Genomic DNA, 5786 nt, shown 5'->3' on the forward strand with positions numbered 1-5786 from the left:
ATTGTATTTTGAATTTTTGGACCTTGTATTTGGTCATGATAGTTTCTTGTACTATGGGACCAGATGTGTGTGAATATGTATTTCTTTGATACGAAATATATGTGTTACATGCAATGTGTGGGTTGGGGCGTTACATATATTTCTCCCTTAGATGATTTTGAGTAAAGTAAAAGGCTTGATTTTAACGGGTTCAAATCCTTGTATTAACTTTAGGGGCTTACCAAAAGCCAGGGTTATAAAAAAAAGGAATTAAGGAAGGTTCTATGGACGCGTTTAAAGAGAGCCAGCCCCTTCCCACGTGTTTGCTGGATACGGTTGCACACGTGTCTCTCCTTCTTCACCCCTCTTCTTTCTATATCATCGCTACTCTTGCCTTTCGAATCCGTACAGGGTGTCCTTTACTCTTATAATATATCCATCGGAATTTCTCAATTTTCCGGCCATGGAGACGGAAATTCGGTCCAGCTACACATACATGGGTCGGACTTTCAATAACCTAAGCACCACAAATGATGATTCCACTGCTTTCAGTGATTGTAACAGCGATCGATCGGGTGAATTCCCAATGACCTCCTCCCAGAGCCGGCGTCTTCTTCTATCATGTGCCCCCGAGAACTACGACGATCTAATTCGACAGCTCGTCTCTGGTCTTGAATCTAGTTCGATTGATGATCAGAAGCAAGCAGCTATGGAGCTACGGTTGATAGCGAAGAACAAGCCGGAGAATAGAGTGAAGATCGCTAGAGCTGGAGCAATCAGGCCGTTGATTTTTCTAATCTCGTCGTCCGATCCGCAGTTTCAAGAGTATGGCGTGACAACGATTTTGAATCTATCTCTGTGTGATGAAAACAAAGAGCAGTTGGCTTGTTCTGGAGCAATCAAGCCGCTCGTTAGGGCGCTCAAGATCAGAACATCAACGGCAAAAGAAAACGCGGCGTGTGCTCTACTTCGTTTATCTCAATTAGACGAAAACAAATATGCAATCGAATGGTCAGGAGCGATTCCTTCACTGGTGAGCCTTCTAGAAAGCGGAAGCATCCGGGGGAAAAAGGACGCGTCGACGGCGTTGTATTCATTGTGTTCGGTGAAAGAGAACAAAATTAGGGCGGTAGAGGCGGGGATCATGAAGGCGCTGGTGGAACTGATGGCAGATTTTAGGTCAAACATGGTGGATAAATCAACATTCGTGATGAGCATTCTGGTATCGACGGCGGAGGCAAGGTCGTCGCTGGTGGAAGAATGAGGGATTCCGGTGTTGGTTGAGATCATAGAGATAGGATCACAGAAGCAGAAAGAGATAGCGGTGGTGATACTTTTGCAGATATGCGATGAGAGTGTGGTGTACCGTAGTATGGTGGCACGCGAAGGAGCCATTCATCCCCTCGTCGCCTTGTCGCAGTCCGGCACCAATCAAGCCAAACAAAAGGTAATTTTACTCCTAGACAAAAAATATTATTTTATTCAATTGGGTTATTATTTTTTATAAAAAAATGTGATAAATTATAGTAATGTAATTTATGTTAAAATCTACGAATTAGATATTAATATAATAATTTTTTTTTTTAAATTGTGTTTTTAATTCTCTATTTTTTTTAAAAAGAAATGGGTTAGGTTATAGAAATTGTTAATAAAAAATGAAGAAGATGGATGAATGATGAATGAATAATGAATAATGATATGGTGGGTGGATGGATAGGCGGAGACACTGATTGAGCTTCTCTGGCGACCAAGATCCGGTAACATCGGTGGCAGCGTGGATATGTGAGGTTGAATAACAAACAACTCATAATACCAAACATACCCTCTACTTGGTTACAAACAAATATGGGGAAAATAATTGTATATTGCTTTATTTCCCTTTCCCTTTTGCTTTTCTTAATCTATCTCATTTCCTTTTCATAACCCACTTAAAGTCGGATGCTATTGATATTGTCTTTTTCCACTTTTATTTTTGTCTTTTTAACTTAAAAAATTAAGTTTTTTTAATAGAAAGTCAAGTGAACAAGTTTATGTGGCCTTGTATATATCATCTCAAAAAGCTCTTGGTTATATCATGTAGTTGTGTCTTGTCAGTTTCTCAAATCAAAAGACATATATGTTATTGGTTGTAGCCTGTAGGGTTACTTTAAATCAAACCATTTCATTTAAGAAAGTTTTTTTAAATCATTACAAATGGAGTAGGGGTTATCATGTGTAGCCTACGACTCTCATCAAAAAAATCAACAAACAAATTTATACCCGTCCTATAAAGAGGCCGAACTTGTCAACATGCTAACAGATGGAGAGGGAAATTTTACTCGTTGGAGCAGATACCAATGTCTAAGTGACTCTAAGAAGGCAGGGATTCCTTAGTTTGACGGGTAACGAGGTGGGGATGGGAACGGGGGCGAGCATTTATTTTCATACCGAAGCGGGGTCAGGTTGGGGGGTTGGTGATGGCATTACTCCCCCCTAATCTGACCCCGGTTAATATTTTATTTTAATTAATATATGTATATAGTGTGTATATAAATAAATATATGTATATACATTTATTATTAATTGACAAATATATTTTCATGTTCATCATTGGTAATTAATATAGTGATGATTCATTATAATTTTAATTTTAAAATAGATCGTTTTTTACTAAATGGGTACGCAACAAGTTCCCCGAATCCGTCGGGGATTAGTCGGGACGAGGGCGGGGGATGCATTACCCACCCCGTTTCCATCCTACCATCGGACCTAAAAGTTCACATTTAACAAAACTTGTATAAAATAGCAAGTTATGTAAAATTATCGAAAATACATATTATGTTTTGTGAAATACACTAATATTGCAAGAGAAATGTATTTTCACAAAATATACAATATAGACTTTTTCCTCTTCAAAGATTATCAACCCTCGAAGTTCGGATTCTACTACAAAAAAATATTTAGCCACCTAATATCTTAAAACCAAGATTCGAGACGAACTATATAATATATCATGTGTAGACATATAGTATATATTTGAGAAGTGGTTGTTACTCAAGGGAGTCAAACCTAAACCACTTTTAAACTTTTTTTGAATAAAATATTAGTTATATATAAAAAATAATTGATTATAATCATATAACGGGTTGAGGAGACTTGTCCGATTTTTTTCTCATCATCCTATCCTGCCCATTAATTTGAAATTGTCTTGCTTAAAACCGTCCATATTTTTTAAATAGTTATCCAAGCCCGCGTTAAAGGGTCTCGGTCTTTAAAAAGCTCCAAAAACCAATCATCGTGAATGCTCTAAATAAAACCTCCACTTTGGTACCATATTTAACTTCTTTGTCCATGCCATATATTTTTTTGGCAAATTAACTTTTATTATGTCATATAGTTAAACTAAATAAAACAAAGAATAATAAAATAAAAACTATAAAAAGCACCCCCAAAAAAAAGACAAAAACCCAGGTGCATATTTAGAAGCCAGGTGAGTTGGTTCTTGTAACTTGTAAGCAATAGCTTGAAAACGATTTCGAGAGCAGCTTGAAACCACTTCTATGGAGCAGATCGTGAATGGAGTACATCATGATCGAAGCAGATCTCTTTTACATTACAAAAGAGTACGTGTCGTGTTGCAAACAGGAGGCTGAACGCGGGTCGTGCGTTTTTGGCCTTCAGAATGACATGGACCATACGTTAAAAGCATCTACAGTGGAAGGGTTTTACAAACAAAAAAGTGTAGTTTTTAGAGTATCCCCAACGAGTTTTCTAAAATAGAGAAATGAAAATTTTGTTTTTTATATTGTTCTTTAGAGAATCTTTAACAAATTATTTATAAGTTCTCAAAACTAGAGAATCAAAAATTAAAATCTCTACAAAATTTACATTCAACTCTAATAGATTCTCTCTATTATAAAAACTTTAATATTAATTATATTATTTAATATATTCTATAATAATTTTATCATTTCAATACACTTTTTGAAGAAAAAAAAAAGTTGGATTAAAAAGTTTTCATGTAAGAAGTAAAAAAATAATTTATCTCTCATCTCATCACATCACATCAACTTTTAGAGAATTCTTTATAATTTCTATATTTTAAAAAACAAGATGGAAAATTTATTGAAAATATATAGAGAACAAAAGCTCTGTTTTCTCTATTTTAGAGAATTTGAGAAGATTTTATTATAATAAAGAAAAGTAGAATTAATTCTAAGTTTAAAGAATTTTTTAAAATCATATATGGAGAGGGAGGGAAATGTGTTTTTTATTTTTATCACATTGTGCATCTTGTATGTATATTTGGGTATCACAATGAATATTGTTTATAGGTATCATCGTGTGTATCTTGTGTTCACATAAGGTTCATCGGAATAAGGTTCATCGGAATACGGAAAATTACCTTCAACTATTGATGTAAAATAAAAAATCGTCCGAATAAGATTCGTCGGAGAGAGGATATTTATAAACTCCCTAAAATGCCCTTAATTATTATTTTAAGTTAAAATTATCAATTTCCTAGTTTAACCTCTAATTTATGGTTGAGATTGGATCTCACGGTTACACAAACAAAACAGTTATCATTTATATATCTATATATATATATATATATAGAGATATAGATATATATATATATATATATAGAGAGAGAGAGAGAGAAAGATTTATTAAGATGTTTGTATCAGAATGAGAAATTGACTCAAATGACCATATTCTATAACCAAATTGCCTTCTAACCATTTCTCTTCAGACTTTTCTCAAAAGTCTCTATGTCCTTAATACCTACTAAACAACAAAAAAATCAACGTTTTTGGCCAGATTCATAACCACCAGTCCACAATTATTACGGATACAATCCAAAACTCATTTCCTAAGAAACACCCAAGTTGGACATTTACGGATCTAGCATTACGGATTCAAGGCAAACGAGTTTTGGACCAGATTTAATTATAGACCTATGGTTACGGACCTGGGCCAGAAAACCTACGGAATTTTGTCGTTTAGTAGGCTCGTCATACTTAAGGACTTAGGTATCGCAGACGTAATGACTTTTGAATATAGTTTGAAAAAAGAAATAGTTAAAGAGGCAAATTTAATTATAGAATATCAAAATTTCCCATAGCACAATGCATGTTATCATGGAAAGTTTTGGACCACAATCACTCACTCTTTATTCAATACATGCGTGCGTGGACTCAATTAAACCACATTCCCTCAAATTCAATTGATTTAATAGTAAATATAAATTTGTTTCCTAGAATTTAGAGAATTTTAAGAGAATTAAATTTTAATTCCTTTGTTTGGTTCACATATTAAAATTAATGGAATCCTTTGAATTTTACAGATTAATGAATTCATTATTTTTTTGGCATATGAACAAATTGAATTCCATCTTTTGCACCCAATTTACCCAATGTTGTTCATCCCTTGCCTCAACCACGATCATGTTACTATCGTCACTTTCACACCCCAGCCTACCTTCCACCATACCATTACTATTGTCGTCACTACCACCCTCACCCCAACCCCCAACCTTCTTTCTTATATTTATGTATCGCCCCTGCTCTCATTATCTCTACTGATCTTACATTTTTATCCTTGATTCAACATTTTATTTTGATTTTTATCTGATTGAATATAAACTCCTATATTCATTTTTTACTTTTATTAAATGACACAATTGACCCCTTTTCACACTTTTCTTCACATTTTTGGTCCAATAAAATAAAAACCAAATTTATTTTATTTTTCTTTTCTCTTTTTTTTTTCTGCATTATCGCAGAATGTTATATTGTACTTACATTGTGCTATGTTGTGTCTAATAT

General features: G+C 34.2%; 1 pseudogene; it reads left to right on the forward strand.

Moving 5' to 3' along the window:
• Positions 1–442: 442 nt before the first annotated feature.
• Positions 443–1765, forward strand: LOC112509037 (annotated as a pseudogene).
• The last annotated feature ends 4021 nt before the right edge of the window (positions 1766–5786 follow it).

The sequence above is a fragment of the Cynara cardunculus genome (assembly GCF_001531365.2).
Source record: "Cynara cardunculus var. scolymus isolate 2C chromosome LG 3, CcrdV1, whole genome shotgun sequence".
NCBI classification, from domain to species: domain Eukaryota; kingdom Viridiplantae; phylum Streptophyta; class Magnoliopsida; order Asterales; family Asteraceae; genus Cynara; species Cynara cardunculus.